Source organism: Rhagoletis pomonella, unplaced genomic scaffold (genome assembly GCF_013731165.1).
Source record: "Rhagoletis pomonella isolate Grant_MI unplaced genomic scaffold, Rhpom_1.0 Rhpom_scaffold_00224, whole genome shotgun sequence".
NCBI classification, from domain to species: Eukaryota; Metazoa; Arthropoda; class Insecta; order Diptera; family Tephritidae; genus Rhagoletis; species Rhagoletis pomonella.
Window position 1 is genome coordinate 71,668 of NW_023458778.1, and position 10,889 is coordinate 82,556.

Sequence of the window (10,889 nt, forward strand, 5' to 3'; positions counted from 1 at the left end):
GTCAAATGAAAGGGATTGACCTCTAGAAAAGCACTAATATTTTTTTTTAATAGGGTTGCCACGTGTTAATAAAATTACTATATTCAATTCTAATAAGCGTATGCGTCAGTTCAGCACCTTCACTGCCAAATGAAAAGACTTAGACTCTGGATGTGTAATAATGTATTATTTTTCTGAGTAGAGTTGCCACCTGTTTAAAAACTATAAGATCTTCACCGTTCGTTGGATAAAAAATGAGATACCAAATGAAAGTACATGGCCTTCGCATGTACAAGAACTTGAAGCTTTTTGAGTAGGGTTGCCACCTTTTTAAAATTACTATCTTCTATACATAGTACAATGGAAAGGCGAGATATTTAACCAAGCTAATGAACGGATTTAGACAAGATTTTTTATGTATGTATATAATAAGGAAGCATGTACATGATGACATATGATTTCTTTCTCCAAATACGTAAATTTACATACATATGCATACATTCAGCGCGTGGCGAAGCCTCGCACATCCGTGGCCGGCTCGTATTATATATTTAAATAGGTTTATTTTGTCAATTGCAAGTCTGAAACCACCACAAACAATTATTTTGGTGATGTGAATTGCATTAAGCATCATGCCATCAGCTGTTTTTCTTACTAGCAAATAGTTACTAGTAAAAAATTATTCATTAAAAATCCAGTAAAACTTGAAAGTTCAGCTGCCATTTTTGCTCTCTCAATTTCCCCTCTTTTGCTAGTTTCTTGCAAGTTTTTGCGTACGAAAACGCCATCCAGTAAAACCAAGTTTACAGGATAGTGCGTATGCGAACAGGGCTAATATATAAATGAAGCAAGCATGCTCCGTGTAACTACATCCATTCATACATATGTATATATGTTTGTATGGATATATGTACATATGTATGATGAAATAAACGGGCTCAGGGACAGTGCTTCCGTTTGCTAATTTTCAAGCGAAGTGAAACCACACTAAAAGTGAAGTGTTTGGGAGTGACTTGATGGGAAAGTGAAGTGATTATCGAAGTGACGACTTTCGAGCAGAATTAGGGGTGTGGGGTTTTTCGATTAGGTTAATTATACGGTTGCCAGACGTTCTGATTTTATCAGTACAGTACTGATGTTTCAACTCTCGTACAGATTTTATTAATTTCTTCAATTTACTAAATAATTATGAAACTTTATCCATCCATTCATTTCTCTTGGCTTTACAATTAGATATACATGTGAAAATTAAAATCAAAATGACTTATTCCAAATAACCGATGCCAGATCGGAGATTTAACTTATTAGGCGTCCTTTTAGTAGCTTTTTGCGAAAAGTTACTTTGCCATACTTAGATACTACTTAACAAGAATTTTAGCAAAATATTGTTGATTTTGGTTAAATAAATCAATTATTTCAAAGAAGTTTTTATTTATTCAAATAAAAATATACCAATAAAAAATGTCAAAGGCTTTCACAAAAACAACGAACGATTAAAACAAATATATACCTTTTCAATGCCTTTTAAACAAACATTGGGAAAATATACATATCGAAAATAGAATAAAAATTAGTTAGGCATTTCACTTTCTGTAAGAAAGTGACTCTGTATGTATTTTAATATCATGACAAAAGCTTTGAGAAGATTTGATATAATATTTTGCATTTATTAAAGAACCGATGGGTTTTACATGTAATCTATTACTTTAGGTCCATTCCTTATCTTTTCGGACTAAAATCTGAAAAGCGTCAAAATGCAAGAGCGTAAGCAAAATGCGCTCACTCAAAGAAAATAACAGGAAGAAGTAAAGGAACGCAAAAAACCAATCATTTTTAGTCCAAAGAATTGGAACAACAAAACTAACGAATAAGAATAGAAATGTATGTAAAAAACAAATTCACGCAAGCAAAAGCACAATAAACAAGTACCATATCAATTATTTTTTGCCTCCTCTCACTTTCAATTCACTTTTTTACTTTTTAGATTATTCTCACCTTTCGTGTATTATTTAATTTCCGTTAATTTAAATTCAGTTGAGTTTGACACTTTTCAAGATTTTGCCAGCAAAAATTCTTCTGACTAAATCTGATTACATCGGACTGAAGAGAGTCACTCTCACTGAGTGTTGCTCTCTCATTTTTGTTGTCATTTTCGAGTTAAGGAACGCTTTTTGGACTAAATCTGACTACTTCGGCCTTTTTCTACCTATTTCTGGGAGATAAGGAACGCAACTCTTGTTTATTCCGACACATAAAGCGCTTTGACCAAGTTCGCTGTGATTCAAAGCGGATGCATAAAGACACTTTCAATACGCTCAGAAATTCAAAAGTGTATTGACTCAAATTTGTTTTCAAATCGGTTTTTTATTTCTTACATCGGTTAGAAAACACGTATAAACACATCATTCATTTGACAAGAAGGGAAAATATGCTGGTTTTCATCATACAGCCCGTTTTAAATTTGAATTATTGTTCGCTTCCATTTCGGTCAACCGCGCAAATTAATTCTTAAAGAAATATTGAATAAAGCAGCAAATTTTGTTTAGTTTTAAATACGGTTTCAGCGAGTGCGGTATAAAGACACAGGCATAAACGCTTGAAAGAAAATATGTGTTGAGTCAAATCGGCCTTTTTGTTAATGCGGTTCTTGACTAAGTATAAACAAGGTATATTTCTACGTTTAATTTGTTATCAGATTCTGAACAGAAAAGACACGTTCAACATTTGCGCAGGAGTGTGGAATAGACAATATACCTTGAGCTATTTTGAAAATGTTTGCAAACATCGCACAGTGTTTAGACTTTGTATATGGAGGCAGGTGGAGATAATAGTAATCCTGCACCGATTTCGCTGAAACTTTACATGTGCTCTAATTTTATTTAGAAATAAGGAATTATGAATTTGGTACAGATGGAATAATTTCCACGCCCTCGACTCTTGCCGGCGGAAACACTAAATTTCATCCGATTTCGATTAAATTCAGTTTGTACTCTCTCTTTTGTTAGAAAACCTTAAATATAAAATATGGGGTGGATTGGATCACTATAATGTCCGAAACTAGCAAAAAATGTGGCCCATTAAATGTGATGGAATTTTGGTTAATTTTTGTTTCCTGCTTTCCACTAGCAGAAAACAAAGGTTATACTTTAAAATTATATAGGTGTAAATATTTTATTTTCTCCCAATATTTCGTAAGAATTTTTCCATGTTCGAAAAATTCTTTTCGCGAAATTATGCAATAAGCAGCTCAAAAAATAAAAATTAAAAATTACATATATTTGCAAACTCGCGCGAAAAGATCCAATTATATATTCGAAAACTACATAAAATTCTCTAAAACATGCGTCTAATTTCAAGACCGGTACTCACACTTTTTTTTTGCTAATAATCTTTAGCATCAGCATTTCCAAGCAAATTTTTTGGTAACAAACTAAGAAAATAACAAATAAATGATTAATACCCTCATCTGAATATTTAACGAGACTTAAAGAATTGATTACAGTTGAAAAAGAAACACTTGCTTTGATGGGTTAAGCGCCAAAGGAAACTAACTGATTAGTCGGAACCGCGCCCATTCCAGATGTTTTTTTGGAAATGTACCATTCGTGGAGAGGGGGGTGAGTAAATTATGTGAAATTTGGTAGTTATGACTTTTACTTTTCCCTCTCTTAGCCCAACAGGTTTTTTTATCAACTGTCAGCATCATTTTTTTCTACCTGCCTCCATATAGTCGAAACACTTTGCATCGGGCCGTTCAGTTCGTTTTTAATTAATTTAATTTGTTCCCAAAACTAGCATATATTTAAATTTTTTTAAGTTCTGGTAGGTATGTAATATTACATATTAAGGCTATATCACAGGATTTTAAAAACATGCATATATTTGTCTAATTAAAAATTTAAAAATAAAGTATACAAACGAAACAGACATACATAAAAAAGTCATCATAAAACGTGAATAGCATACCACTATGGTTGGCCGGATAAAGCCAGCATCACATTTTCAGCCATTCTCTTCGAGATAGCGAGGCGTACTTTGGCCTGCGTTCTTACAATGACCTCCTCGCTTGTTAAATGGTTAAGGTTTGTATGCAGTTCTAACGAAAACGCTAACAAAAAAAAATCATAAATTTCGTGGATGCAAAAAAGTAGTAAGCACGAAAATTTGACGGATTGATTTCCTATTGTGAATGGCTATTTTGGTAGGAAGAAAATATACGTAAATATAATAAGCAAAATAAGAAACATGAACAGAGCGCGGTAAACATTTACATAAACTAAATTCACTCAATAACTATTTAACAAATGATCCTTTTTAGTGCCAAATTGCGGAAAACATTAAATTACGGTCTCTTTATGGTTGCCCTGGAAGCAGAGGAAATTGAAGATTCCCACACAAGACCCAAATATTGGGTGAGCCCTTACCTCAAGGACCGAAACGCTAAAGGAAGGTTTGCAACAGACTTTGAAAACATGCGAAACTCACCTAAAATCTTTGTAGAAAATTTTAGAATGACACCGGAAACATTCGACAAATAATACGACTTATTGCTGCCGCATTTACTCCGCAAGCGCAACAAGAGACCATACGATTTTATACCCGAGAAAGCAAAATTAGCAATTGTTTTAGAGTATGTTATTTACCTGTTCGATCCGACATTTCTTTGTAGCATCTAATTTGGAGACTGGTTTTGGTTTTCATCGTTTCAGGTATTTAGCTTCAGGCGACGTACAACGTCACGTATCCTCATCCCAATTTGCTAAACGACGTCTTAACGACGTCGTTTCCGACTCGTTTTGGTGAACAATTTGTTCGCCGGCGACGGTCGCAAACGACTCGCCGGCGAACTCGCCGTCGGATGAAAAGCAAACTTCGCCGGCGGGCCGCAAAAACGCTTCACCAAAGCGACGTCGTAACGAAGTCGGTTAGAGTTCACCCAAACGACTTCACCAGGGCGACGTAGTGACGACTTCGTTTCGAGTTCACCAAAACGACTTCACCAGGGCGACGTCGTAACGGCTTCACCAAAGCGACGTCGCAATGGCGTCGTTTAGAGTTCACCCAAAAGACTTCACCAGAGCGACGTCGTAACGACGTCGTTTCGAGTTCACCAAAACGACTTCACCAGAGCGACGTCGTAACGGCTTCACCAAAGCGACGTCGTAACGACGTCGTCTTCGCCCTGTGGCAAATTGGGATGCTATAGAATTAGCAAACAACATTTCGGAAGCATAGTAGCACATGTATGCACAGCTATCTGCATTGCCCTGAAAGATGAAGTACCAGCGTGGACGGTGGAAACTCTTCAGAAAACGGCGAGTCGCAAAAACGACTTACCGGCGGGTCGCAGAAACGACTCCCCTGCAGCCCGCAAGAACGATATACCAGCGAACTGCAAAACGACGCTCAAAGTTGCTAGAAAATTAAAAACAATTTTTATACCCGAGCGCACTTGTGCACAAGGGTACTATAACTTTGTTCACATAACGGTTGTTTGTAACAGGCAAAACGAATCGAGATAGATATAGACAAATGTATACATAAATGATCAGGATGAAAAGAGAAATCGATTAAGCGGTGACTGTCTGTCCGTCCGTCCGTCCGTCCGTCCGTCCGTCCGTCCGTCTGTCCGTCTGTGCACACGATAACTCGAGTAAAAATTGAGATATCTTAACGAAACTTGGTATGTGCACTTCTTTCGGGCGTAGGACGGATGGTATTGAAAATGGGCAAAATCGGACAATAACCACGCCTACCTCCCATATAACGGTAATTTTCAGAAATACAAAAACTGCGATATTTTAGTAACTACTGAAGATAATTCACTCAAAATTGATAATTATAATAAATTTTAGACGAAAAATAAGAATATTAACATTTTTTTGAAAATGGGCGTAGCCACGACCACTTATGGTTACATGTGTATATCTTGGTAACCGCTGCATCAATTTATTCCAAACTTTGCACAGTTGTTGGCCTTAATACAGCATACTAAATGGCCGAAAATTTTAAAAATCGGATAATAACCACGCCCACTTCCCATATAACGGTAATTTCCAGAAATACGAAAACTGCGATAGTTTCGTAACTACTGAAGATAATTCACTCAAAATTGATATTTATAATAAATTCTAGACGAAATATAAGAATATTAACATTTTTTTGAAAATGGGCGTAGCCACGCCCACTTATGGTTACATATGTATATTTTGGTAACCGCTGCATCAATTTATTCCAAACTTTGCACAGTTGTTGGCCTTGATACAGCATACTAAATGGCCGAAAATTTTAAAAATTGGACAATAACCACGCCCACTTCCCATATAAAGGTAATTTTCAGAAATACGAATACTGCGATATTTTAGTAACTACTGAAGATTATTCACTCAAAATTGATATTTACAATAAGTTTTAGACGAAAAATAAGAATATTATAAGTTTTTGGAAAATGGGCGTAGCCACGCCCAGTTATGTTTACATGTGTATATCTTGGTAACCGCTGCACCAATTTCTTCCAAACTTGGCACAGTTGTTAACCTTGGTATAACATACGAAATGGCCGAAAATTTTTAAAATAGGACAATAATCCCATATAACGGTAATTTAGAGAAATACGAAATCTTCGATAAATCAGTAATTATTGAAGCTAATTTATTCAAAATTGATGCTTGCAACAATTCGTTACCAAGAAATACGTTAGGATACAATTTTGAAAAATGGGCGTGGCACCGCCCACTTATGATCACATATATGTATCTCGGTAACCGTTCTACCAATTTGTACCAAACTCGGTGTGGTTATTGTACTTGCCACATAGAAGCAAAACGTTGAAACTTATTGAAATCGAACTAAAATTACGGCCGCTTTTCATATAACAGTAAATTTCAGATATGCTTGAAACTTCAATATTTCGAAATTTAAGGACGCTAATTTACTCAAAATGGATACACCTCGGTTTACCATGTAGCGGTAGCTTTCGGAAAGGTGCAAAACATATATTTAATACTTGCGCCGGGTATTTAATGTTCGGCTCCGCCCGAACTTAGACTTTTTTACTTGTTTTAGTTTAAAATAGTTTAATTTAATTCATTAAATTTTTTTCAAAGATTTTTAAATATACATAAATACTTAAATATTAATAAAAAAGAAAAATAAGGTAAACATTCACTCATAAAATACAAACAAAAATTTTAATATATTTTAATATAATATAAGTTTTAACAATTAATTTTTTTGTTACTTCATTTTAGTTATCTTTAAAATTAATTAAAATTGGGTTCATTTTTTCACAAGGACCATGTATTTCAAAATTAAAGCAACACACGAGACCATACGACGCACCCACCAGGATTATGGGTAACTGCAGTAGCTCGCCAGACATCACAATAGTCAGCGCTGGTCTGATAAACAGCATAACGTGGCGACCTATGCTGACTCTAGCATCAGACCATCTACCCATAGTCATCTCGATTGATAAGCCAACCGACTTTGCCTCCGCCAAACACCGGACCTATATCAACTTTTCCAAAGCTGATTGGAAAGGTTACGCGGAGTTTACTGAAAACACCTTCGCAGCGCTCCCCACACCAACCGACGTCCACCTCGGTGAACGTAAGTTCCGCAGGGCTATCACTGCTGCTGCAGCTCGCTTCATACCGGCAGGATGCATATCGGACCCACGTCCAAACTTCCCAGCCGAAGCGGCTGTTCTAGCTGATGAGCATGATAGCCTTCGTCAGGCCGATCCCGGAGATCCCCGTATCAGGGATCTCAACGCGGAGATTCGGCAACTTGTAAACGTACATAAGCGGAAGAAGTGGGAGGAGCATCTGAAGACTTGTAATTTCACCTCTGGTGTGAGCAAGCTTTGGTCAACCGTGAGGTCATTGTCTAATCCGACGAAGCACGACGACAGAGTCGAAATTTCCTTCGGCGACCATGCTTCGTCGGACCCGGAGAGATGCGCGAGCTATTTTAGCCGGCAGTTCATACTGCATCCTCCGGTAGACAAAGCCAAGCGTCGAGTGACCAGAAGGCTGCACAAACTGCCAACAAATTGTGCCCCCCTTGCTTTCACTTGCGGTGAAGTTCAGGTGGCCATCGGGAAGGCGAAAGCCTCCAAAGCCATGGGTCCGGACGGAATATGCATGCTGATGCTGAAAAATTTGGGTCCTGCGGGGGTAGCGTACCTAACGGAGGTCCTCAACCTGTCAATGGCCACTCTCATCATCCCAGACATCTGGAAGGTGGGGAGAGTGGTCCCACTGCTCAAACCGGGGAAACCCGCCAACAAAGGAGATTCGTATCGACCGATTACACTCCTTTCCCCGGTAGCGAAGACACTTGAGGCCTTGCTACTCCCGTACTTCACAAACCACCTGACCCCAGCGAAGCATCAGCATGGTTTCCGTAAAGTGCACAGTACAACAACAGCACTTAACGCCATAAACACTCAGATAACTCGTGGCCTTAACCGCAACCGTCCCTGTGAGAGAACGATTCTAGTAGCGTTGGACTTGTCAAAGGCGTTTGACACCGTCTGCCATTCCACGCTGCTAGAAGATATAGAGGCCTCCTCTCTCCCACAGAGGCTCAAACGGTGGTCGGCAAATTATCTGAGTGGTCGACATTCGTCGGTAACATTTAGAGACAAAACGAGTAAGCAGCGTAAAATAAAACAGGGGGTTCCTCAGGGTGGTGTCCTTTCCCCGCTACTGTTTAACTTTTATATTTCAAAGCTCCCTCAACCACCAGAGGGAGTCTCGATTGTCTCCTATGCCGACGACTGCTCGATCATGGCGACTGGGAATGGAATTGATGACCTGTGTTTGAAAGTAAACGGCTATCTCTCCGAACTTTCTCGCTTCTTCACTGCAAAGTGTCTAGCCCTCTCCCCTACGAAATCCTCCGCGACCCTGTTCACAACCTGGACGAAGGAGGTCAGGCTACCGCTGGGGATTCACGTCGATGACACACCAATTCCGACGGTGAATAACCCCAAAATACTCGGAGTAACATTCGACAGCCTGCTCTCCTTCTCTGCGCACTCAACCGCTATTGTCAATAAAGTACAGAGCCGCAACAAGTCGCTAGCCGGCAGTACTTGGGGCAAAGACAAAGAAACGTTGCTGGCAACATACAAGGCAATAGGCCGGCCGGTTTTGAACTACGCAGCGCCAGTGTGGTCGCCAGGGACTAGTAGGACGCAGTGGACGAAGCTACAGACTGGACAAAATACGGCACTTAGGACAGCGACGGGATGCCTCCTGATGTCGCCTGAACATCACTTGCACGGCGAGGCGCAAATGCTCCCAGTTAAGGAGCACAACATAATGCTCTGCAAGCAGTTCCTGATCGGGAGCCACAGAAGTGGCCACCCAAACAGACAGCTGCTTGCAGAGGAGCCCTCGCCTAGGCACGTCAGGAGGCATCTATATGAACTGACGGACGACGAAGTCCAGAGGTTCATTAAGCAACCTCTGGACCCGACAGCGTACAGACAGGCCCTGAACGGCATTCACAGGGACGCAGTCTCGAGTTATGTAGACTCTAGACCTGTGAATGCCGTTCTAGGCATACCACCCCCGGACATCGACGAGACAGAGCTTCATCTGCCTCGGGAGACACGCACTACACTTGCTCAACTTCGCTCCGGCTACTGCAGCAGGTTAAACTCCTACTTGAGTAGGCTGAATGAGGATGTGCCGAACGAATGTCCGGCATGCGGAGAGACCCCACATGACTCGAACCATCTCTTCGCATGCCCGGACAACCCGACAACCCTAACGGCCCTGTCCCTGTGGACAGATCCCACAGAAGCTGCACGCTTCCTAGGGTTGCCGTTAGTGGAACTTGAGGACAACGACTGAGATACCAACCGATCTGGGCGGGGTTGTTGTAGCCGCTACAACAACAACAACAACCATACGATTTTATACCCGAGAAAGCAAAATTAGCAATTGTTTTAGAGTATGTTATTTACCTGTTCGATCCGACATTTCTTTGTAGCATCTAATTTGGAGACTGGTTTTGGTTTTCATCGTTTCAGGTATTTAGCTTCAGGCGACCTACAACGTCACGTATCCTCATTAGGGATGGGTAAATTCGATATTCGAAGCTTCGAGATTCGAATTTTAATCGAATTTTCGCTCCGAAATGGCGAATTTTTGAAATCGAACTTTGAGGTGCTAAAATTCGGATAAAATCGAACTTTTCTAGAAAAAAATCGAATTTCGTCTTTATTTGCAAAAAAGCAACTCTGCGACTTTTTGACTAAATTTGGCGTCACTCTAGATGGCGCCACGTTTGACTTAGGAATGCAAGTCAAAAAAAACATCGACTTTTTTCTAATGCATCGATGTATCGTATATAAAAATCGATATTTTCGATGCATCGAATAAATTGAAAACATACAAGAAAATGGAACAATCGGACTTACAGCCCTATTCCGGTTTTGCAATAGAATGACAATTGATCATCCTTCATTGTCGTGATTTTGTCATTGTCGTTGCACGTTGCTATTCCTAACAAAAAATGACATGGTGAAAAGTTCATTGTTGTAGAAACAGCTGGTCAACGCTATTATTTGCAAAAAATATGAGCGGTGAAACACCAGAAAAGTGAGTATTTGTGTGAAATAGATAAATTCGTATATTTATAACATTTATAAATATTTTAGACGTGCAAAATATGAGCGGACGACGCAGGAGCAGCTGCAATTTTATGTGAAGTTTTGTAGGGAGCATCCGGAGCTGCTCGTCTTCCACAAGCACGGTTGCGCAAATAACAAAAATTTGTTCTGCAATTAAAATTAGTTGATTTTTATATTTTTTTCACAAATTTATTAAATCATCGCACTTTTTAAACCAACACAAACATATGTTTTTGCCTTGTCACCTGCCCAAAAGGTC

At 39.3% G+C, this 10,889-nt stretch overlaps 1 pseudogene; it reads left to right on the plus strand.

The window, feature by feature from the left end:
* Positions 1–4,224: 4,224 nt before the first annotated feature.
* LOC118750407 overlaps positions 4,225–10,889 on the plus strand; it is a 12,397-nt pseudogene continuing 5,732 nt past the window's right edge.